At 45.4% G+C, this 26,321-nt stretch overlaps 1 protein-coding gene and 1 pseudogene across 6 annotated transcripts in view; both read left to right on the forward strand.

Moving 5' to 3' along the window:
- LOC126187518 (neurexin-1a) overlaps positions 1 to 26,321 on the forward strand; it is a 2,258,738-nt gene that overhangs the window by 1,973,546 nt on the left and 258,871 nt on the right. The gene's annotated exons all lie outside the window — the stretch shown is intronic.
- Positions 17,054 to 17,170, forward strand: LOC126189872 (5S ribosomal RNA; annotated as a pseudogene).

The raw sequence follows: 26,321 nt of genomic DNA on the forward strand, positions 1-26,321 counted from the left end.
ATCGTCACTGCCGTGTTTTTATATTTTAAATTCCGCAACTTTCCGCTATTTTCTGTTATTAACAAAGTCACCGTTTTATATTGTTTGTTATCTTACCATTGTGTTGTGTAACTCTTCTCTCGGATGTAGAGCAGCGTATTAAGCTGCTGTCAGCCCACCCCCACCTCCGATGGGGGGGGGGGGAGGGGGAAATCGAAAATCAATAAAGGAAGAAAAACAAAGTTGTTCCCAGCACCAAACGCTGATGAGAAGTATGTCCTTTGATGAGGGGCTCCTTAGTCAGCAGATTGGCAAAAACTGTTCCCTTACTGGAGGCGTCACTATTTAGTTTAACAGCATCAGCATCCCCGCCTCCGTATCAATTATCGCCTGCCTCGGGCGGGTTTTACACCTGTCCTAGAGCAAGGAGGCGCGCTTCAATACAAATCGATGGAGCGCTCTTTCATTTTCGAGACAGGTGTCCAGCACACGCTGACGTACGGCGTGATAGCTGGTCCAGAAAACCTCAGCCGTTTGTGGGGATGATTTGAATTCTTCCGGAGAAATGAGATCTAAGCACTGCGCTGTTGCAAGAACTGCCAGTGTGATACGATTTTCGAAGAATTACTTCTGCATCCTAGTTGTTTTGAACTGCTGAAATCATCAGCCTAATGCTGAATTTTCGTGACAGCCTTTTTTGGTTTTTCTACAGAACTGATGTTTTCATGTTCATCATTGGCTCTGAGCACTATGGGACTTAACATCTGTGGTCATCAGTCCCCTAGAACTTAGAACTACTTAAACCTAACTAACCTAAGGACATCACACACATCCATGCCCGAGGTAGGATTCGAACCTGCGACCGTAGCAGCCGCGCCGTTCCGGACTGCGCGCCTAGAACCGCTAGACCACCGCGGCCGGCTGTTCATCATTACCGGATCGAGCTGAGTGCATAACTTTTATGTTTTTACTTGGCAAACTCGTAGTTTGAATTTTCGTGACAGTCTTTTGGTCATTCTACAGATCTGATGATTTCAAGTTCATTGGTACAGGATTGTGCTGAGTGTATAATCTTTATACTTTCATGTTTTTACTTGAGGAACTCGTAGTTTTCTTAAGAAAATGTATGGATATTGTTTCCAGAATTTATGTGCTCTTATGCAGCATGTCGTGGGCTCTTTTTTGTGAACTTTAAAACGTTTTTATTTGTTCATTCTACTTGCAGATAATTAAAAAAAACTGGATATTTTAGAGTCGAAATTAAGCCATAATGCAACTCGTTCTGATTTTACTCTTCAGAAACCACTGGACTAATGTTACGGTACCAGCAAAACGATCGAGATAATGAAACAAAATGTGCGATAAGCGATAACAGATTAAGCTGCTAAGTCTTGTGTTCTGATTACTAGATGTACTTGTCTATAACGCTAATCAGCTAAAACCTTTTGCAGGTTGTCCTTCTAACGGCTGCCAGGGTCCATGAAAATTTCATTATCAGTATTTAATGTTTATATTATTGATCGACTTTAAAATTTTAAAATGTTGCAATAGTCTACTGATTAAGAGGTACGATCTTACATTACAGGTTAGGAATAAAAAAACGCCTGTTTCCCTTTTTTTGGGAATTTAACCTCTAAGGGTTCAGAAATAGAGGCTCAAAATTTTTAAGAAAATATTTCGATGTATTAAAAATTTTTTAAGCTAAATCTATGAAAACTGGTATTTCACTTCTCGGTTGGATATAAATAAATATTCGTTGGAAATTAAAATTTCTATGGAAATATCACAACAAGAACGCAGAAGGCGTGATTAACAAAAACCATGGACTCCAGCTACCAGAATCGCATTTTGGTTTGAAGTACCTACGGAAAAGACCATGCTTCTATGGCCTTAATTAGAGTGAAAAGCTTAGAAGGTGTTGCAATTTGTGAAGAACATAAAAATTCGATTAAAGAAAAACGGAACAATCTGTACAGACTGTACACTCTGTGCGAGCGAAGCAGCGGGCACTAACTAGCTAGTTTAATAAATGAAATACTGGCAGTAGTAGATGAGTTTTACTATTCTTGGCAGAAAAATTACACAAGAAGTAAAGAAGATTTAAAATTCAGACTGTTGAACACATGGTTGTTGTAACCACCAAATCCTCCAAAAATAAACGAAAAATACACCTATTCGGAAAATCAGATAACAATCCACTTGACGCCTTCCGGAGAAACAATCTCCACTCCTTCCAAATTAACCATGTAAGTGTAGACCAGATGTGGCTTCAATTCAAAGAAACACTATCGGCAACGATTGAGAGATTTATACCAAATAAAATAACAAACGACGGAGCTGATCCTTCTCGGTTCACAAAAGAGCCAGAACACTGTTGCAGAAAAGCTCGAAAATTAGCGCGAGCTTCAGTGCGAGATGCTTATAATGGTTTCCACAAGGAAACTTTGTCTCGAAACCTCGCCGAAAATCCAAAGAGATTCCGGTCATAGGTGAAGTATGCTAGCGGTATGACATAATCAATGCCTTCTCTGCGAGATAGCAATGGAGATACTATCGAAGACAATGCTGCCAAAGCAGAGTTGCTAAATACAGCCTTCCAAAATTCCTTCACCAAAGGAGACGAAGTAAATATTCCAGAATTCGAATCAAGAACAGCTGCCAACATGTGTAACGTAGAAGTAGATATCCTCGGAGTAGTAAGGCAGCTTAAATCAGTCAACAAAAACAAGTCTTCCTCTCGAGTTAGGTTCGTTTCAGAGTACGCTGATGCAACAGCTCCATACTTAGGCCACGCGGGGTGGCCGTGCGCACTTGGGCGTCTTGTCACGGTTCGCGCGGCATCCCCCGCCAGAGGTTCGAGTCCTCCCTCGGGCATGGATGTGTGTGATGTCCTTAGGGAAAGTTAGTTTAAGTTAGATTAAATAGTGCGTAATCCTAGGGACCGATGACCCTAGCATTTGGTCCCATAGTCCTTACCACAAATTTCCAAATAACAATCACATACAATTGTTCGCTCGACGAAAGATCCGTACCCAAAGATTGGAGAGTTTTACAGGTCACACCAATATTCAAGAAAGGCAGTAGGAGTAATCCACGAAATTACAGGCCCATATCATTAACGTCTATATGCAGCAGGATTTTGCAACATATATTGTGTTCGACATTATCAGTTACCTCGAAGAAAACGGTCTATTGATACACGGTCAACACGGATTTAGAAAACATAGTTCTTGTGAAACCCAACTAGCTCTTTACTCGCACGAATTGTTATGTGCTATTGACAAGAGATTTCAAATTCATTCTGTATTTCTGTATTTCCAGAAGGCTTTTTACACCGTAACGCACAAGCGCCTTGCAGTGAAATTCCGTGCTTATGGAATATCATCTCAGTTATGTGACTGTATTCGTGATTTCCTATCAGAGAGATCCCAGTTCGTAGTACTCAGTTATGTGACTGGATTCGTGATTTCCTATCAGAGAGATCCCAGTTCGTAGTAACTGACGGAAAGTCATCGAGTAAAACCGAAGAGATTTCTGGCGTTCCGCTAGGTAGAATTATAGAGCTTTCCCTGTTCCTTATCTATATAAACGATTTGGCAGACAACCTGAGCAGACGTCTTAGGTTGTTTGCAGATGACGCTCTAGTTTATCGACTAATAAAGTCATCAGAAGACCAAACAAATTGCAAAACGATTTGCCCGCATCTCGTGGTCGTGCGGTAGCGTTCTCGCTTCCCACGCCCGGGTTCCCGGGTTCGATTCCCGGCGGGGTCAGGGATTTTCTCTGCCTCGTGATGGCTGGGTGTTGTGTGCTGTCCTTAGGTTAGTTAGGTTTAAGTAGTTCTAAGTTCTAGCGGACTTATGACCACAGCAGTTGAGTCCCATAGTGCTAAGAGCCATTTGAACCATTTTTTTGCAAAACGATTTAGAAAAGATATCTGAATGGTGCGAAAATTGGCAGTTGACCCTAAATAACGAAAAATGTGAAGTCATCCACATGAGTGCTAAAAGGAATTCGTTAAACTTCGGTTACACGATATATTAGTCAAATTTAAAGGCCTCAAATTCAACTAAATACCTAGGAATTACAATTACGAACAACTTAAATTGGAAGGAACACACAGAAAATGTTGTGGGGAAGGTTACCCAAAGACTGCGTTCTATTGGCAGGAGACATAGAAAATGAAATAGATCTACTAAAGAGAATGCCTACAGTACGCTAGTCCGTCCTCCTTTAGAATACTGCTGCGCGGTGTGTGATCCTTAGCAGACAGGACTGACGCAGTACATCGAAAAAGTTCAAAGAAGGGCAACACGTTTCGTATTATCGCTGCCATGATACAGGAATTTGTGGTGGACATCATTAAAACAAAGGCGTCTTTTGTGGCGGCGGAATCTTCTCCCGAAATTTCAGTCACGAACTTTCTCCTCCGAATGCGAAAATATTTTGTTGACGCCGACCTACATAGGAAGAAACGATCACCACAATAAAATAAGGAAAATCAGATCTCGCACGGAAAGACATAGCTGTTCGTTCTTTCAGCGCGCTATACGAGATTGGAATAATAGAGAATTGTGAAGGTTGTTCGATGAACCCTTTGCCAGGCACTTGAAATATGATTTGCATAGTATCTATGTAGATGTAGATGTACATGTAATAATAAAAAAATTGCTTTCTCGGAAAAGCTAATATGTAATGGGGACTTCCTGAACCGATCGGGTAGATAAGAGTCCCTCTGAGGCAGCAAGGAATCGACAGTCGGTTGCCGTTTAGTGCCATTTATTCAGTAACGGTTACATCAGCGAATGATTCTCCAAAACCTAACACAGTGAGACAGTTACAGGTCTTAAAAACATTTTAATTTTTGCCTCGCTGTCCCTATGTATCCCGGCCGAACGCAACACAAAGCCTACAAGAAATTAAACTTCACTGGGTTGTAAGTGCTGCTTGCGGTCAGAACGCAGCGCGCGAGTCACGTACAGAGAGTCAGCTGCCGGCGATGGCTCTCTCTCTCTCTCTCTCTCTCTCTCTCTCTCTCTCTCTCTCTCCGCCTTGGAAGTCCAGAAGACAGATGTCTCATGCGCAGTGCGACAAGATGGAGAGTTTGTATTACATCATAACAATGAACTGCACAAGCACGTGGGAAGGTCACAGATCGTGGGTCCTATTGTTGTTGTTGTTGTTGTTGTGGTCTTCAGTCCAGAGTCTGGTTTGATGCAGCTCTCCATGCTACTGTCCTGTGCAAGCTTCTTCATCTCCCAGTACCTACTGCAACCTACATCAATCTGAATCTGCTTAGTGTATTCATCTCTTGGCCTCCCTCTACGATTTTTACCCTCCACGCTGCCCTCCAATGCGAAATTTGTGATCCCTTGATGCCTCAGAATATGCCCTACCAACCGATCCCTTCTTCTTCTCAAGTTGTGCCACAAACTCCTCTACCCAATACTATTCAATACCTCCTCATTAGTTATGTGATCAACCCACCTAATCTTCAGCATTCTTCTGTAGCACCACATTTCGAAAGCTTATATTCTCTTCCTGTGCAAACTATTTATAGTCCATGTTTCACTTTCATACATGGTTACACTCCATACAAATACTTTCAGAAAAGACTTCCTGACACTTAAATCTAAACTCGATGTTAACAAATTTCTCTTCTTCAGAAACGCTTTCTTTGCTATTGCCAGTCTACATTTTATATCCTTTCTACTTCGACCATCATCAGTTATTTTGCTCCCCAAATAGCAAAACTCCTTTACTACTTTAAGTGTCTCATTTCCTAATCTAATTCCCTCAGCATCACCTGGCCTAATTCGACTACATTCCATTATCCTCGTTTTGCTTTCGTTGATGTTCATTTTATATCCACCTTTCAAGACACAGTCCATTCCATTCAACTGCTCTTCCAAGTCCTTTGCTGTCTCTGACAGAATTACAATGTCATCGGCGAACCTCAAAGTTTTTATTTCTTCTCCATGGATTTTAATACCTACTCCAAATTTTTCTTTTGTTTCCTTTACTGCTTGCTCAATATACAGATTGAATAACTTCGGGGAGAGGCTACAACCCTGTCTCACTCCCTTCCCAACCACTGTTTCCCTTTCGTGCCCCTCGACTCTTAAAACTGCCATCTGGTTTCTGTACAAATTGTAAATAGCCTTTCGCTCCCTGTATTTTACCCTTCCACCTTTATAATTTGAAAGAGAGTATTCCAGTCAACATTGACGAAAGTTTCCACTAAGTCTACAAATGCTAGAAACGTAGGTTTGCCTTTCCTCAATCTTTGCCGGCTGAAGTGGCCTCGCGGTTCTGGCGCTGCAGTCTGGAACCGCGAGACCGCTACGGTCGCAGGTTCGAATCCTGCCTCGGGCATGGATGTGTGTGCTGTCCTTAGGTTAGTTAGGTTTAACTAGTTCTAAGTTCTAGGGGACTAATGACCTCAGCAGTTGAGTCCCATAGTGCTCAGAGCCAGAGCCTCAATCTTTCTTCTAAGATAAGTCGTAAGGTAAGTATTGCCTCACGTGTTCCAACATTTCTACGGAATCCAAACTGATCTTCCTCGAGGTCGGCTTCTACCAGTTTTACCATTCGTCTGTAAAGAATTCGCATTAGTATTTTGCAGCTGTGACTTATTAGACTGATAGCTCGGTAATTTTCACATTTGTCAACACCTACTTTCTTTGGGATTGGAATTATTATATTTTTCTTGAAGACTGAGGATATTTCGCCTGTCTCATACATCTTGCTCATCAGATGGTAGAGTTTTGTCAGGACTGGCTCTCCCAAGGCCGTCAATAGTTCTAATGAAATGTTTTCTACTTCCGGGGCCTTGTTTCTACTCAGGTCTTTCACTACTCTGTCAAACTCTTCACGCAGGATCGTATCTCCCATTTCATCTTCATCTACATCCTCTTCCATTTCCATAATATTGTCCTCAAGTACATCGCCCTTGTATAGATCCTCTATATACTCCTTCCACCTTTCTGCTTTCCCCTCTTTGCTTAGAACTGGGTTTCCATCTGAGCTCTTGATATTCATACAAGTCGCTCTTTTCTCCAAAGGTCTCTTTAATTTTCCTGTAGGCAGTATCTATCTTGCCCCTAGTGAGATAAGCCTCTACATCCTTACATTTGTCCTCTAGCCATCCCTGCTTAGCCATTTTGCACCTCCTGTCGATCACATTTTTGAGACGTCTGTATGCCTTTTTACCTGCTTCACTCACTGCATTGTTATATTTTCTCCTTTCATGAATTAAATTCAATATTTCTTCTGTTACCAAAGGATTTCTACTAGCCCACGTCTTTTTACCTACTTGATCCTCCGCTGCCTTTACTACTTCATCCCTCAGAGCTACCCATTCTTCTTCTACTGTATTTCTTTCCCCCATTCCTGTCAATTGTTCCCTTATGGTCTCCCTGAAACTCTGTACAACCTCTGGTTTAGTCAGTTTATTCAGGTCCCATCTCCTTAAGTTCCCACCTTCTTTGCAGTTTCTTCAGTTTTAATCTACAGTTCATAATCAATAGATTGTGGTCAGAGTCCACATCTGCCCCTGGAAATGTCTTACAATTTAAAAATCTTGTTCCTAAATCTCTGTCTTACCATTATATAATCTATCTGATACCTTTTAGTATCTCCAGGATTCTTCCATGTATACAACCTTCTTTTATGATTCTCGAACCAAGTGTTAGTTATGATTAAGTTATGGTCCGTGCAAAATTCTACCAGACGGCTTGCTCTTTCATTTTTTACCCCCAATCCATATACACCTACTACGTTTCCTTCTCTCCCTTTTCCTACTCTTGAATTCCAGTCACCCATGACTATTAAATTTTCGTCTCCCTTCACTATCTGAATAATTTCTTTTATATCATATAAATTTCATCAATTTCTTCACCATTTGGAGAGTTAGTTGGCACATAAACTTGTACTACTGCAGTAGGCGTGGTGGGCTTCGTTTCTATCTTGGCCACAGTAATGCGTTCACTATGCTGTTTGTAGTAGCTTACCCGCATTCCTATTTTCCTATTCATTATTAAACCTACTCCTGCATTACCCCTATTTCATTTTGTATTTATAACCCTGTATTCATCTGACCAAAAGTCTTGTTCCTCCTGCCACCGAAATTCACTAATTCCCACTATATCTAACTTCAACCTATCCATTGCCCTTTTTAAATTTTCTAACCTACCTGTCCGATTAAGGGATCTGACATTCCACGCTCCGATCCGTAGAATGCCGAATGCCTTTCTCCTGATAACGACGTCCTCTTGAGTAGCCCCCGCCCGGAGATCCGAATGGAGGACTATTTTACCTCCGGAATATTTTACCCAAGAGGACGCTATCATCATTTAAGCATACAATAAAGCTGCATGCTCTCGGGAAAAATTACGGCTGTAGTTTCCCCTTGCTTTTAGCCGTTCGCAGTACCAGCACAGCAAGACCGTTGTGGTTAGTGTTGCAAGGCCAGATCCGTCAATCATCCAGACTGTTGCCCCTGTAACTACCGAAAAGGCTGCTGCCCCTCTTCAGGAACCACACGATTGTCTGGCCTCTCAACAGATACCCCTCCGTTGTGGTTGCACCTGCGGTACGGCTATCTGTATCGCTGAGGCACGCAAGCCTCCCCACAAACGGTAAGTCCATGGTTCGTGGTGGAGGGGTCCTATTGTTACATAACGCGAAAGAGTTGTAATGTAAAGACCTCTCAGTTTTTTACTTTCTTTTTGGAAATAAAAGTGGGCGCTGGTTGAATGACGTTCAGCGAGTGTGGGTCACAAATGAAGACGCTCACGACGGTGATCTTTCCAAGAAAAAACTGGAACATACCAATGTTTCCCAGAAAAGTCAAATTTGTAAACTGCAAACCACGAACTGAATAAAGGCCCATAGAAAATTAATGAAGACAATTGGGTTAGGTTAAAGCTTAAGGAATGATGCATTTGAAATAACATTGTACGTGGCTGGTAGAAACAGATGAAGAAGAAAAAAGTCAAATTTTGTATTATATGATTTAATGGATGTCCAGGAACTTTCGGCTACACGGTTTATCTTAATGCCATAGCAATCACGTCTCTGTTAATACACGGCACGGTGCTTGCGTCTACAAAACATTGTAAGACATTTTCACGTGCGAACCAAGGCTGCTATTTGTTTTGTGGGTTAACTTGTTTCGGGCATAACCTACTTACAAGCCACGTAATTGTACTTCCGACATCACATTTTACCTTGACTGTCCAGCTATATATTATTTCGTACACTTGGCACGCGTATCGGATATACAGAGTGAACGAGACCTCCCCCGACAAACTTGTGTGGGTTGTTGGGGGTGCAGAGTGAGCGCACTTGGCGGCTCGGTCACCACACGCGACGCCGGGGGACTCGTCGTCCTGGGGGCACGCGAAGAGATTACGGCCGACACGTGCGCGGGCCTGGTCCCAAGCTCCTGTAGTTCTGGAGCGTGCGACACGGTCGATGGTGCTGCGCCGCTGTACACTCTGCTGCGGCCGTGGTGGTCGGCGTTTTGAATGACAGCTGCAACGGAACCGTTCTGCATTGTTATGTGCTCTACAGTACACAGACGGAAGACAGCGAACACACTGTGGTAACAGTGTACGTGCTTCGTCTGAGGGTTGCGAGTCGTGCGTTTTACCTATTTCGTGTTACGGGCTTCTCCACTGTTTCGAAGGTATTGACAGAGAAACGTGGATGTTCGCGGTAGCAAACCGAATAAATCGTAATTAACAAGCCACCGGAGACCCCGGTTCCCTTATATCAAAAGATACAGAAAGTATCCCCGAACAAACCCTCAAAGTTAGTCGATGGACTTCTGGCTCACGTTGCATTACGGGGGATATACACTGATCGATCAGAATGTTATGACCGACGACCTGCAGTACGTATAAACCCATCAGGGCGATAGAAGCGCCACCTGATGGGGAATGTCTACTAGTCAGACGTACGCACGGCGCGTGTAGTACCAGAGAGCGTGCTGTCCTCGTGTAGATTGTGGAAGGTGCGCAATCTGTCCGAGTTTGACCGAGGGCGCAACGTGAAGGCGCGGAGGTGCGGCACGAGCATTTCGGGAACTGCACGACTTGTGCTGTGGCGAGTGTCTCCAGCACGTGGCGAAACCGAGGTGGAACCACGGCCAGGCGTCGTTACAGATGTCGCACGACGCAGGCCGGGCAGACTGGCGGCACTAACGCCAGACTCTAACAACGGGCGTAGTACAAGTGTGTCTGAACACAGTGCACAGAACACTCCTGACGATGTGCTTCCGCAGCCAAGGACCCGTGCGTGTGCAAACACCGTGGCATCGCCAACTACGACTGAAATGGACAAGCGACTAACGGCACTGGACGTTGGCGCTGTGACGGAGCGTTACGTGGTCTGATGTATCCCGATACCTTCTTCATCGTGCTAATGGGAGGGGGCGAATCCGTCGTTTTCCAGGAGAACAGCTCCTCGACTCCTGTAGACAAGACAGGCTTGCCGCGGCTCCATTATGCTCTGAGGAACATTGACGTGGGCACCCGTGGGTCCAGTGGAGCACCGAGGACTACCGCCGTACACTGGTTGCAGGTCACGTACACTCTTTCGTGACAATCACGTTTCCCAGCAGCAGCCGCGTTTTCCAACAAGATAATGGGCCTTCATAGATTAACGTTACGTTTTGGTTAAAAAGGGAACGCCGTAAGCGGTACTATTTTCTACAATGTGCACATTGTTCCTGCCTCTTTCGTGAAATGTCTACTTTAAGGAGACGCAGAAACTATTTTTCTGTGGTTATTTTTTTAAGTAACCTATGGTGTTAAGTTATTTTCCGGTTAGCTCTTTATTCGTGGTAATGGCAGATGTAGAACGGTGGCAATCGGAGTGCGCTGAAACATGTGAATAAGTCGACAAGTGGAAATGAAAGCACCGCGTGCCACTCTTCACAGTCTTATACAGCTGCACCAGACACTAATAACTCGTGTTTCATTCTTTGTTTTCTGCGTTTCTTCGTGTATAAGTGTACAGACACCAAGTATTTATGAAATGAAATAGTTTTTCCTGCAGGGCTGTGTTTGTTGAACAAAATAAAAACGTATTTCGCTGCTGCACAAATCCGTTATAGTCATTTTGAAACGTGCTCACTGCATTCGTAAGCTGTGTTGCAACGTTTATATTTCTTTGGACACACTTGTCAGAGCCGGCCGCGGTGGTCTAGTGGTTCTAGGCGCGCAGTCCGGAACCGCGGGACTGCTACGGTCGCAGGTTCGAATCCTGCCTCGGGCATGGATGTGTGTGATGTCCTTAGGTTAGTTAGGTTTAAGTAGTTCTAAGTTCTACGGGACTGATGACCACAGAAGTTAAGTCCCATAGTGCTCAGAGCCACTTGAACCATTTGAACACTTGTCAGAGACGAGTGATCTGCTAGTCTTATTTCTTAAAAAAAAAATTAAAAAACTGTCGATCGGTAATTATTTTTTCAATATCCTCAGTTGTTCGTATCTGTCGAATGACCATAAAAGCAAGTAACACCTGTAGACGTACACTGACGTCACTGAAGTCACGGCGTAGCGGTATGCGCACACACAGATGGCGGAAGTGGCGCCGCGTACACAGGGTGTAGCAGGTCGCTGCACTGGCCGAGGTGTCGTTTGCACTCAGGTGATTCGTGTGAAAGTGTTTCCGACGTGATGATGGCTTGACGACGGAAATTACTAGTTTTAACGCGGAATGGAAATTGGGGCTAGGCACATGGGACATTCGCCGGCCGGTGTGGCCGTGCGGTTCTAGGCGCTTCAGTCTGGAACCGCGTGACCGCTACGGTCGCAGGTTCGAATCCTGCCTCGGGCGTGGATGTGTGTGATGTTCTTAGGTTAGTTAGGTTTAAGTGGTTCTAAGTTCTAGGGGACTGATGACCACAGATGTTAAGTCCCATAGTGCTCAGAGCCATTTTTTTTAACATGGGATATTCCATTTCGATAATCGTTAGCGATTTCAGTATTCTCAGATCCGCAGTGTCAATAGTGTGCCGAAAACACCAAACTTCGAGCGGTACCTCTCACCGTGGACGACGCAGCAGTTGACAGCCTTCACTTAACGACCGAGAGGAGCGGCGTTCGCGCAGAGTTCTCAGTGTCAACAGGCAAGCAGCACTGCGTGAAATAACCGCAGACATTGATGTGGGGCGAATGACGAACGTGTCTGTTAGGACGATGCAACGAAATTTGCCGTTAACTGCAGACGACCGATGCGACTACCTTTCCGCCTCTACTGGGCTTCTGACCATATCGGACTGGAGAACCGTGGCCCGGTGAGCTGAGTCTCGACTTCAGTCGGTACGAGCTGGCGACGGCTGCCGAGTGTGGCGCACGCCTCACCGAGCCGTGGACCCGAGTTGCCGACAACACTGTCCACGAGCTGGTAGTGACTCCAGAATGCCTTGCGCTGCGGGCTGTGTTCACGTGGAAGGGACTCGGTCCTGTGGTCCAACTGAAACGATTATTGACTCGGAATGCTAAAAATTTGTATCTGATTACAACATGGAGTCTTGTATGATGTACCGTTTTCTTAGTTTCGTAATTACCCACGGGGAATGTTTAAAAATCGGGCTTCGATCCTCAGTTGACAATTGTTTTTTCAACACATCGAAATTAAGCGACAGCGTCTGAAATTGGTAATCGTCATTTACCAAACAACAATGGAAAGACTGAAAAAAATGGTTCAAATGGCTCTGAGCACTATGCGACTTAACATCTGAGGTCATCAGTCCCCTAGAACTTAGAGAACTTAGAACTACTCAAACCTAACTAACCTAAGGGCATCACACACATCCGTGCCCGCGGCGGATTCGAACCTGCGACCGTAACGATCGTGCGGTTGCAGACTGAAGCGCCTAGAACCGCTCGGAAACTCAAACCGGCAAAAGACTGAAAAAACTGTGATTTCTCTTTGTGTCTAAGTCTACAGCTATGAAGAAATAGTTTTTCTCGCATAGTCGAAATTGCCCATTCGTGGAGTACTAAGAAAATTTCGTTGGGTGCAATACAGATTAACAGAAAAAATTATTTGATTTTATTTATTAGTTCTAGCGACGAGTTTTCCTCTCGAAGGGAAGGACTGATAGCAATGAAATAGAGAATAGATGGGAGTGTGCTGCCAAGGCGGCACAGCCAGAGTAGCGTACGTGTGACGTCAGGCGGCAGCAGCCGACCGAGACGGAGCAGCAACAGGGAAGTAACCGCTTTTGTGACGTTTACGAGTTCCTAACAAAGAGCGAATTTCAATATTTCATCTGTGTGCTTTAGTAGTTTAGTTTGTCGAGTTTCTGCGTGTAAATTTAATATCTAATAGCCACAGTTCTTGCGTTTTCGTTTGCGTCGGATGGTAAACCCATTTTGTGACGTATTACACGTTCCTAATCAGGGGCAAATTAATTAGTTTCACCTGAGTGCTTCGGTAGTTAGATTTTTGAATATCTGCGTATTATTAGACACAGTCCCTGCGATTTCGTCAGGGTCTACAGTAGAGTTCCGCAGCACGTGCCGATAGTCTGTTTATCTGCGTAGTTTAGTTTTCGACGGTCTGTACAGGGACTGAGATTGTTGTGTGCGGATGCGAGCCGAGTTGGTGACACTTCGCTCTCAGCTTCGGGCTGTGATGGCTTTGGTTACGCAGCTTGAGGCTGCAGTGGATGGACACCACTGTTGTGGGCCGGCCGTAGGGATCCGACGGACGTCCAGCACTTCCGAGTCCTCCTATCGGTCCTCCCCGGTGGCCAAACCAGTTACCGCTGACCCCTCACCTCTGGTCGAGTGGGAGGCCGCCCCGGGGCGAAGCAGGCGGCGAAAGACTTCCCTGCCGGACGCACGTAAGGCCTCCCCGGCTTGTCTGACGAACAGCTTCCAGGTGCTGTCTGTGGCTGACACTGTCGCGGAGCTAGATGCTGTCGCCTGTCCTGTTTCAGAGGAAACCACTCTGCCTGCAAGATCCGGGCAATCACAGGGGGTGGAATTATTCGTAGTTGGGATCTCCAGCGTTAGGCACGTGATGCGGCCTTTTAGCGACTTTGCTGACAAGAAGGGAAAGAAAACCAATGTGCACTCCGTGTGCACACCGGGTGGAGTCATTCCAGATGTGCAAAGGGTCCTCCCGGATGCCATGAAGAGTACAGGCTGCAGCCAACTGCACGCGGTTGCTCACGTCGGTACCAATGATATACACTCCTGGAAATTGAAATAAGAACACCGTGAATTCATTGTCCCAGGAAGGGGAAACTTTATTGACACATTCCTGGGGTCAGATACATCACATGATCACACTGACAGAACCACAGGCACATAGACACAGGCAACAGAGCATGCACAATGTCGGCACTAGTACAGTGTATATCCACCTTTCGCAGCAATGCAGGCTGCTATTCTCCCATGGAGACGATCGTAGAGATGCTGGATGTAGTCCTGTGGAACGGCTTGCCATGCCATTTCCACCTGGCGCCTCAGTTGGACCAGCGTTCGTGCTGGACGTGCAGACCGCGTGAGACGTCGCTTCATCCAGTCCCAAACATGCTCAATGGGGGACAGATCCGGAGATCTTGCTGGCCAGGGTAGTTGACTTACACCTTCTAGAGCACGTTGGGTGGCACGGGATACATGCGGACGTGCATTGTCCTGTTGGAACAGCAAGTTCCCTTGCCGGTCTAGGAATGGTAGAACGATGGGTTCGATGACGGTTTGGATGTACCGTGCACTATTCAGTGTCCCCTCGACGATCACCAGTGGTGTACGGCCAGTGTAGGAGATCGCTCCCCACACCATGATGCCGGGTGTTGGCCCTGTGTGCCTCGGTCGTATGCAGTCCTGATTGTGGCGCTCACCTGCACGGCGTCAAACACGCATACGACCATCATTGGCACCAAGGCAGAAGCGACTCTCATCGCTGAAGACGACACGTCTCCATTCGTCCCTCCATTCACGCCTGTCGCGACACCACTGGAGGCGGGCTGCGCGATGTTGGGGCGTGAGCGGAAGACGGCCTAACGGTGTGCGGGACCGTAGCCCAGCTTCATGGAGGCGGTTGCGAATGGTCCTCGCCGATACCCCAGGAGCAACAGTGTCCCTAATTTGCTGGGAAGTGGTGGTGCGGTCCCCTACGGCACTGCGTAGGATCCTACGGTCTTGGCGTGCATCCGTGCGTCGCTGCGGTCCGGTCCCAGGTCGACGGGCACGTGCACCTTCCGCCGACCACTGGCGACAACATCGATGTACTGTGGAGACCTCACGCCCCACGTGTTGAGCAATTCGGCGGTACGTCCACCCGGCCTCCCGCATGCCCACTATACGCCCTCGCTCAAAGTCCGTCAACTGCACATACGGTTCACGTCCACGCTGTCGCGGCATGCTACCAGTGTTAAAGACTGCGATGGAGCTCCGTATGCCACGGCAAACTGGCTGACACTGACGGCGGCGGTGCACAAATGCTGCGCAGCTAGCGCCATTCGACGGCCAACACCGCGGTTCCTGGTGTGTCCGCTGTGCCGTGCGTGTGATCATTGCTTGTACAGCCCTCTCGCAGTGTCCGGAGCAAGTATGGTGGGTCTGACACACCGGTGTCAATGTGTTCTTTTTTCCATTTCCAGGAATGTATGTCACTTTGGATCAGAAGAGATTCTCTCTGGTTTTGAGCGGCTAACAGAAGTGGTAAAGGCTGCAAGATGAAAGCACAGCTGACCATTTGCAGCATAGTCGACAGGACCGATTGTGGACTTCTGGTACAGATCCGAGTGGAGGGCCTGAAACAGAGGCTCAGACGGTTCTGCGAGCGTGAAGGCTGCAGATTCCTCGACTTGCGTCAACGGGTGCTTGGGTTTCGGGTTCCACTTAATAGTTCAGGTGTCTACTACACGCAGGAGGTGGCTACACCGGTAGCAGAGGCTGTGTGGCGTGGACTGGGCGGTTTTTTAGGTTAGAGGGTCTCGGGAAAACATAAGAAGGGCTTCCGTCACAAAGGGTGCAGGCCGAACACAGGAAGAAGGTAGATACAGCAACCATTGGTATAACAGTTGTAAATTGTCGTAGCTGTGTTGAGAAAGTACCAGAGCACCAAGTGCTAATACACTACTGGCCATTACAATTGCTGCACCACGAAGATGACGTGCTACAGACGCGAAATTTAACCGACACGAAGAAGATCCTGTGATATGCAAATGATTAGCTTTTCAGAGCATTCACACAAGGTTGGCGCCGGTGGCGACACCTACAACGTGCTGACATGAGGAAAGTTTCCAACCGATTTCTCATACACAAACAGCAGTTGACCGGCGTTGCCTGGTGAAACGTTGTTGTCATGTCTCGTGTGAGGAGGAGAAATGCGTACCATCACGTTTCCGACTTTGATAAAGGTCGAATTGCAGCCTATCGCGATTGGGGTTTATCGTATAGCGACATTGCTGCTCGCATTGGTCGAGATCCAATGACTGTTAGCAGAATATGGAATCGCTGGGTTCAGGAGGGTAATACGGAGCGCCGTGCTGGAGCCCAACGGCCGCGTATCACTAGCACTCGAGATGACAGGCATCTTATCCGCATGGCTGTAACGGATCGTGCAGCCACGTTTCGATCCCTGAGTCAACAGATAGGGACGTTTGCAAGACAACAACCATCTGAACGAACAGTTCGAAGACATTTGCAGCAGCCTGGACTATCAGCTCGGAGACCATGGCTGCGGTTACCCTTGACGCTGCATCACAGACAGAAGCGCCTGTGATGGTGTACTCAACGACGAACCTGGGTGCACGAATGGCAAAACGTCATTTTTTTCGGATGAATCCAGGTTCTGTTTACAGCATCACGATGGTCGCATCCGTGTTTGAGACATCGCAGTGAACGCACATTGGAAGCGTGTATTCGTCATCGCCATACTGGCGTATCACCCGGCGTGATGGTATGGGGTGCCATTGCTTACACGTCTCAGTCGTCTCTTGTTCGCATTGACGGAACTTTGAACAGTGGACGTTACATTTCAGATGTGTTACGACCCGTGGCTCTACCCTTCATTCGATCCCTGCGAAACCCTACATTTCGGCAACGGCCTTGCCGCAGTGGATACACCGGTTCCCGTGAGATCACCGAAGTTAAGCGCTGTTGGGCGTGGACGGCAGTTGGATGGGTGACCATCTAGTCGCCATGCGCTGTTGCCATTTTTCGGGGTGCACACAGCCTCGTGATGCCAATTGAGCTACTCGATCGAGTAGTAGCTTCTTCGGTCAAAGAATACCATCATAACGACCGGGAAAGCGGTGTGCTGACCCCACGCCCCTCCTATCCGCATCCTCTTCGGAGGATGACACGGCGGTCGGATGGTTCCGGTACGCCACTCGTGGCCTGAAGACGGAGTGAAACCCTACATTTCACCAGGATAATGCACGACCACATGTTGCAAGTCCTGTACGGGCCTTTCTGGATACAGAAAATATTCGACTGCTGCCCTGGCCAGCACGTTCTCCACATCTCTCACCAACTGAAAACGTCTGGTCGATGATGGCCGAGAAACTGGCTCGTCACAATACGCCAGTCACTACTCTTAATGAACTGTGTTATCGTGTTGAAGGTGCATGGGCAGCTGTACCTGTACCCGCCATCCAGTCTCTGTTTGACTCAATGTCCAGGCGTATCACGGCCGTTATTACGGCCAGAGGTGGTTGGTCTGGGTACTGATTTCTCAGGATCTATGCACCCAAATTGCATGAAAATGTAATCACATGTTAGTTCTAGTATAATATATTTGTCCAATGAATACCCGTTTATCATCTGCTTTTCTTCTTGGTGTAGCAATTTTAATGGCCAGTAGTGTAGAAAGCACTGATGCTCAAATGAGCCGGATATAAGCTCAGCTGAAATTTTTGCGAACAGCCTAACGGTGTTCCGAAAGGATAGACTAAACACGATTGGCGGTGGCGTGTTTGTTGCTGTCAGAAGTCATTTAACTCGTCGCGAAATTGAAGTAGATACTACCTGTGAGTTAGTATGCGCAGAGGTTATTGTTGGCAACCGGGATAAAATAATAATAGAATCCTTTTACCGACCTCCCAATTCAGATAATACAGTTGCTGAAAGGTTCAAAGAAAACTTGAGTTTGATTTCAGACATGTAACCGACTCATACGATAATAGATGGTGGTGACTTTAATCTAGCCTCGATTTGTTGGCGAAAGTACATGTTTAATTCCGGAGGTACGCAAAAAATATCATCTGAAAATTATTTCGAGCAGTTAGTTCACTAGCCTACGCGAATAGTAAACGGTTGTGAAAACACACTTGACCTCTTAGCAAAAAATAATTCTGGATTAATAAAGAGTATCAAAACCGACACAGGAATTAGCGAACACAGGGTTGTAGCAAGATTGAATATTGTAATCCCCAAATCCTCGAAAAATAAGCGAAAAATATACCTAATCAAAAAAGCAGATAGAAATCCACTTGACGCCTTCCTGTGAGACAGTCTCCTCTCATTCCAAATTAATAATATAAGAGCAGACCAGATGTGGCTTGAATTCAAAGAAATAGTATCGGCAGCAATTGGGAGATGTATACCAAATAAATTAACAAACGACGGAGCTGATTCTCCTTGGTACACAAAACGGGTTAGAATACTGTTGCAGAAACAACGAAACAAACATGCCAAATCTAAATTGACGCAAAATCCCCAAGATTGGCGATCTTTTACAGAAGCTAGAAATTTAGCGTGGACTTCAATGCGAAATGTTTATAACAGTTTCCACAACGAAACTTTGTCTGGAAACCTGGCAGAAAATCCAAAGAGATTCTGGTCGTATGAGAAGTATATTAGCGACAAGAAACAATCAAGGTCTTCTCTGCGCGATAGCAATGGAGATACTATCGTGGACAGTGCTGCCAAAGCATAGTTACTAAACACAGCCTTCCGAAATGCCTTAACAAAAGAATATGAAGTAAATATTCCAGAATTCGAATCGAGAAATCCAACATGAGTAACGTAGAAGTAAATATCCTCGGAGTAGTGAAGCAACTTAAATCAATAAAAGCAAGCGTTCTGGTCCAGACTGTACACCAATTAGGTTTCTTTCGGAGTATGCTGATGCATTAGCTGCATACTTAACAATAATATACAACCGTTCGCTCGACGAAATATCCGTACCCGAAGACTGGAAAGTTGCACAGGTCACACCAACATTCAAGAAAGCTAGTAGGAGTAATCCACGAAATTACAGGCCACATATGCAGGAGGATTTTGGAACATATATTGTGTTCAAACACTATGAATTACCTCGAAGAAAATTGTCTATTGACACACAGTCAACATGGGTTTAGAAAACTTCGTTCCTGTGAAACACAACTAGCTCTTTATTCACATGAAGTGTTGAGTGCTACTGACGAGAGATTTCAGATCGAGTCCGTATTTCTGGATTTCCGGAAGGCTGTTGACACTGTACCACACAAGCGACTTGTAGTGAAATTGCTTTCTTCCATAAGAACGCAATTTCAAACCAGTCGCGTATTTGTGGAATTCTGTCGAAATCCGCGTACGATCGTCTCAGTTACGTGACTGGATTTGTGATTTCCTGTCAGAGAGGTCACAGTTCGTAGTAACTGACGGAAAGTCATCGAGTAAAACGGAAGTGATTTCTGGTGGTCCCCAAGGTAGTGTTATAGGCCCTTTGCTGTTCTTTATCTATATAAACGATTTGGGAGACAATCTGAGCAGCCGTCTTCGGTTGTTTGCAGATGACGCTGTCATTTATCGACTAATAAGGTCATCAGAAGATCAAAACAAATTGCAAACCGATTTAGAAAAGATATCTGAATGGTGCGAAAATTGCCAGTTCACCCTAAATAAGGAAAAGTGTGAGGTCATCCACATGAGTGCTAAAAGGAATTCGTTAAACTTCGGTTACACGATAAATCAGTCTAATTTAAAAGCCTTAAATTCAGGTAAATACCTAGGCATTACAATTATGAACAACTTAAATTGGCAGTAGACCTAGAAAATGTAACAGATCTGCTAAAGAGAATGCCTACAGTACGCTTGTCCGTCCTCTTTCAGAATACTGCTGCGTGGTTTGGGACCCTTACCAGACAGGACTGCGGAGTACATCGAAAAAGTTCAAAGAAGGGCAGCACGTTTTGTATTATCGCGAAATATGGGAGGGAATGCTGTCGAAATCCGCGTACGATGGATGCTACACGAGAATGATTGTGGATAGCAAGTTGTGTGAATAGTATTTCCCCCCACAACGATTCAAACACGTCGTGCAGTCAATGCCTCGACATGTTACTGCAGTTTTGGGAACTAACGGATGAATGACTCACTCCTATACACTCTGTAGTTAAATAACTCTTTGGAGTGTTTGTGGACAAGGGTTTTTTCGAGTTACTTTTTGCCGACCAAGCAAAGTCTCTGGCTGTGTAGAGACAGCACTTCCAGAATAATGGACTTGTATGGCACTAGAAATAACAGCCTCAAACTATTAAAATCATATCTACAAAACTGCTAGAAAGTTGTGTGTAGTAGCGAAGAAATGTCCAGTACAGAACAAGTTGAGTTACTTGTTCTACAGGAATCTGTACTGGGCCCTTTTCGTTCCTAATAATGGTTAAAGGCATGCCATCATTTATTAAATCCAGTACAGTACTACATGCACACGATACACCTTTTCTTCACGGTAGTAACGTTTTCAGTAGCCTTAAAACTTGTGGTGCAAAGACGATTCCTCAAGCATCCAGTTCGTTCAAACCAAATGGTTCTTGCTGATTGGAAACAAAAGCTCAGAAGATGATTTTTAATCTAAAAGACAAGTTTCTGTCAGATGATGTAAGAAGCTATGTTAAGTTTTGGTGGTGTATTTAGATGATAAATTATATTTGGGGTCAATATATAAAATACACTCTAATACCAAAAAAAAAGACACATCACGAAAGAAATATCCGAATCGGATGGAACTCGGCAGATGTGATGTACACGCCTCCACTGGTCACTGGGGCTCAATTAGAGGTGGGACTCAGCACTGAAGACAACTTTATTCCAGTCGATGAGTTTCCAGCCAGAAGACATGTCTGGAAACGTCCCAGAGAACACTGGGACACCAACGTGACTGTTGTCCGCCATACTGCCCCATAACGACGAGTGACGGTCTGGGATATTATTCCTTTTCATTGCGAGACCCCTTTGGTTGTCTTCCGCGGCACCCTTACAGCACAGAAATATCCCCCCCCCCCCCCAATCTCATTCTGTTGCTCGTTATGGCACGACGTCGTCTATTTACATTTCAGCTAGATAACGTCCGCCCGCACACAGCGCCAGTTTCTACTCCTTGTCTTCCTGCTTGCCAGGCCCTATCTTGACCTGCAAGTTCGTCGGATCTCACCCCAGTGGAGCACGTCTGGAACATTATGGGCAGGGCCGTATACCAACTCGGAATTTTGACGAAGTAACGTACCAGTTTGACAGAATTTAGTGCGATAACACTTAGTAGGACATCCAGTAACTCTGTCAATCAGTACCAAGCCGAATAACTGCTTGCGAAAGAGTCAGAGGTTGACCAACGCGTTATTGTCATGATCAGTTTGTGAAGTTCTTTCTTTTGCATAAATCATTCATTTTTTCTGGTATTGTAATCATTTTTTGTCTGTACATCTACAGCTACTCGATTACCCTGCAATTGATAAATAAGTGCCTGGCAGAGGGTTCATCGAACCACCTTCAAGCTACTTCTCTACCGTTGCATTCTCGAACAGCGTGCGGTCAAGACGGACACTGCAGCCGCCGTGTGCGTGCGTGCTGTGGTTCCTCTCGTCTCATCACGAACACCACATCTCCCTGTGTAGGTGGCCGCCAACGAAACATTTTCACACTCTGGTGATTGAAATTTCACGAGAAGGTCCTGCCTCAGCAAAAAGAGCCTTTGTTTAATGATTACCTACCCCACTTCGGTTATCATATCCTTGCCACTCTCTACCATATTTCACGATAAATGCATAACGACTTACCCTTCTTTGGAGTTTTTCGATATACTCCGGCAATCCTATCTAATGCGGATCTAAGTGTCATAGTCTTTGGTTTGGTTTCCCCACAACATAATCTGTGTGATCATTCCTGTTTAAGTCATTCGTAATTGGAAGCCCAAAGTAGTTCGTTGAGTTTACAGAGCTGAGACTGATGTGGTTCCTTTCAGCACTCGTGTGGACGACTTAACAATTTCAATTATTGTCAACAGTCACTTTCTCCAAATTGCAATTCGTTTCCGTCATTTGACTACTTTACAAGACGGTAAATGACAGCATCATCTGCAAACAATCTGAGAGGGCTGCTCACATTACCTTCTAAACCGTTTATATAGATCAGTAACAGCAGAGGGTCTTTAATACTTCTTGGGACAAAGCCAGTTACTATTTCTCTTTTCTCGATTCGTTTTCCGTCACTTACTACGAACTGTGACATTTCTGGCAGGAAATCACGAATCCAGCCCCACAACTGAGACGATACTTCACAGGCACGCAATTTGATTTTAAGTCCTTTGTGAGGAAGGATGGCCTTCTGGAAATCTAAAAACATGGAATCAATTTGACGTCCCTTGTCGACAGCACTCATTACTTCGCGAGAGTAAGGGACTAGTTATGTTTCACAAGAACGATATTTTCTAAAACCGTGTTGGCTACTTGTCAATAAATTCTTCTCGGTAATTCATAATGCTCGAACATAGTATAAATTCCAAAATCCTAGTAGTGCAAATCGATGTTAGTATGTGGGTCTGTAATTCAGCAGATTGTTACTATTTCCTTTCTTGGGTAGTGGTATGACTTGTGGAACTTTCTACACTTTTGGTACTGATCTTAGGGTTTCATTGTGGAAACTATTAAAAGCACCTCACATGGAAGTTCGTTTTAATTTCGAGCCGCTGAAAAACTTCGCCAATTTTGGAGATTGTGCTTTCTTTTACATTTAAATTCCTTTTTTCGGTGCTTCTGCAACACTGTTCTGACCAGTTTTGTGTACCATCTCCTAATGATTTATCTGGTATATATGTCTCTGAATTGCCGTCGATATTACTTCTTTGAAATTAAACAACAGGTGTGCGCCTACATAGTCAGATTGGAATGAGTGGAGACTGTCTCTTAGGAAGGTTTCTCTTTAAATAGATGTATTATGCGTATGTTCTGGATGCGCTTGTGCGTCACAGTATACAACCTAGGTACAACAACCTTGTGGTCACTAATCCCCGTATGTCACGATGCACTATACTTGGTCAGGATTTTTTGTTGCTAAGATGATGACTTTTTCCGCAACCACTTATACTTCGAGTGGGCTCCTGAACTAGTTGTTCTGATACAGCCTTCGGTACCATTATGGACGACGATTTATGCCTACTACAGAAGTTAAACATGTATTTTCGCCAACTTATAGAGGGTAGATTGAAATCACCACCACCTGTAATTGTATGAGTGGTGTGCCTGTTTGAAATGAGCTCAGTTTCCTTTGAATTTTTCAGTAACTGTATCATCAGAGTAGGGGATGTCGGTAAAAGAAACCAATTATTAATTTATTCGGGTTGCCAAATATAGCATCTACTCATACAAGTCACAGGAAAGATTTGCGAGGGCTACTCAGAAAGCAAGGAACGTTTCCGTCTGACGCCGATCGCGTATATTTTGGTATGTGCGTTCTGGGCAGCTCAGTCGGAATCCATCCGTGACAGTGGGAAAGTCTCTGCGAGTCTGGTTTTTTCGATATTCGAATTTGAAATGTGCGCTGCAATCGAAAATCCCGCCAGTTGTGAGGTGCGGTCTGTGATAGGGTTTTTGTTGGCAAAAAACCTAAAACCTATAGAAATTTATCGTGAACTGTGCGAAGTGTACGGAAACAACGTAATGAGTGAATGTTCCGTCCGTAAATGGTGCATTCGGCTTAAAAACGGCCGAACCAAAGTTCATGATGAAGAGAAGAGTGGACGCCCGAGCATTCTGACTGACGATCACGTCGCTTAAGTTAAAACGATTCGTGAAAACCGTCGCTTCACAATAACGGAGCTTTAACTTTCTTTTCCACAAGTGTCATGGATTTTTTGAAATTGTCACTCAAAAACTAGGTTACTACAAATTTTGTGCTGGATGGGTGCTTACAAAGCACCATAAAGAACAGCGAATGGGGGCAGCGTTGACATTTCTGGAGGCCTACCACAAACATGGTGGTTCATTACTGTATCGAATTGTAACCGGTGACGAGACTTGGGTGAAACACGTCAATTGCCAGACAAAATTACAGTCCATGGAGTGGGGGTACACAAGCTCCCCCCAAAAACCAAGAAGATGTTTGCAAACTTGTCAGTAAGGGAGCTCATGGCGACAGTGTTTTGGGATGGGCAAGGTGTGCTTCTTATTGAGCAGTTGAAAACGAACGCCGAGGAAAGCTGACCTCCAAAATTTTGTTTTTGCACGACAATGCCCGATCTCACACGGCAAACCGCACTAAAGAACTCCTTAATTCATTCAAATGGGAAATTTTCCTTCATCCGCCGTGCAGCCCCGATCTTACTCCAAGCGACTTCCACTTGCTTCCCGAGATGAAGAACTGGCTCGCAACGCAGCGCCTTGATGACGACGCGGAACTCCAGCCGGGCGTGACCCACTGGCTGAAGCGTCAGGCGGCACAATTTTATGACGAAGCTCTTTCAAAGCTTGTCCACCGCCTCGATGTGTTTGGTGACTATGTGGAAAAATAGTTTGTCAGTCGCTCTTTCAGACGTATATAATAAAATGTATTTCTTGTAGATAGTTTTTTAATGCCAAAACGTTCCCTATTTTCTGAATATCCGTCGTACTTCAGTTCACTATAAGTAAACTACTACTGACAGCAATTAATCCTCCAGCACCAATTGTATTTCATCTATCCTTTCTGAACGCGGTTAGATCCTTTGTGAAAATTTCGGCAGGACTCATTTCTGCCTTTAGCCTGCTCTCCGCCGCTATAACTATTTGAGATTCAGCATATGGAATAGGTTCTTTCCCAACGCAGCTATCGCAGTTTGCAATTGCAATATCGATTGTTGCTGTGTACACCATTTCCTGTATTTATTCTGCCCTCTTTGAAACTGAAGCCTTTTCAGTTCTTTTCCGAGCCGCTCTAACCTAAAAAACCGCCCAGACAGCCCCAGTTACCTGTGTAATCCCTTTCTTTGTGTAGTGGACCACTGACCTAATTCATGGAACCCGGAAACCAACCACCCAATGACGCATGTCGAGGAATCTGCAGCCCCCAGCTCTGAACAGAAGGACCACAGTAAGTTCTGTTGACAATGCTGCAAATGGTGAGCTCCGCCTCTATCTCGCAGGTCAGTCTTTACCACTGCAGCTAGCCAGCCGAAACCAGAGAGGATTTCTTCTGATCCAAAGCGACACACGTCATTAGTACCAACATGAGCTACCATCTGCAATTGGCTTCACTCTGTGCTCTTTATGGCATCTGGAAGCATCCATTACACATCTGGAACGACTCCATATACAGATTGCACACTGTAGTCCTTCCCCGTTCTTGGCAGCTATATCCCTAAGGGGACCCATTATGCGCCTCACATTCACTCTGTGAATGCCCAGATCTTGTGACCCGAGAGGCTTCCTCTGTAATGGGGCGAGCGACTTGATCTGTCTTGGTGACTTTGTGAGCCCAAAATGGTTCAAATGGCTCGGAGCACTATGGGACTTAACTTCTAAGGTCATCAGTCCCCTAGAACTTAGAACTACTTAAACCTAACTAACCTAAGGACATCACACACATCCATGTCCGAGGCAGGATTCGAACCTGCGACCGTAGCGGTCACGCGGTTCCAAACTGAAGCGCTTAGAACCGCACGGCCACACCGGCCGGCTGTGAGCCCAAAACCTGTTCCTCAGACGAACTGGGGAGGCCCTTCTATTGGACCCCTGGAAAGTCGCTGCTGCAAAACATTGGAAAGGCCTCACAGTCGACTGCAAGTGAGGGGCCAACCTGAGTGTGGGCAGGAGCCAGAAGCAGACCGATCGGGGGGCGTGCCAGACGTCGCTCGGATCTCCTTGTGCGGCCCCCACAAGCTGCGTGAGTGAAGCCAATGGCGGCTGAAGCTGTGAGCTAAGGGTCGCCACCTGAGCTCTCAGCTAAACACAGCAGTCACAGTTCCTACCCGTGCTAAAGACAGCCTGATAAATAAACAAACATGCACGAAATATTGGAGCTGCAGTTAAAAACCACTGATGAAATTTAAGCTATGTCGCTTCTTAGGAGAGGCTGTGTCAACACACACTACATGTACACTACATCCATCGATTTTCGGTTAGTGATAAATTG

Source organism: Schistocerca cancellata, chromosome 5, assembly GCF_023864275.1.
Source record: "Schistocerca cancellata isolate TAMUIC-IGC-003103 chromosome 5, iqSchCanc2.1, whole genome shotgun sequence".
In the NCBI taxonomy this organism is placed as follows: domain Eukaryota; kingdom Metazoa; phylum Arthropoda; class Insecta; order Orthoptera; family Acrididae; genus Schistocerca; species Schistocerca cancellata.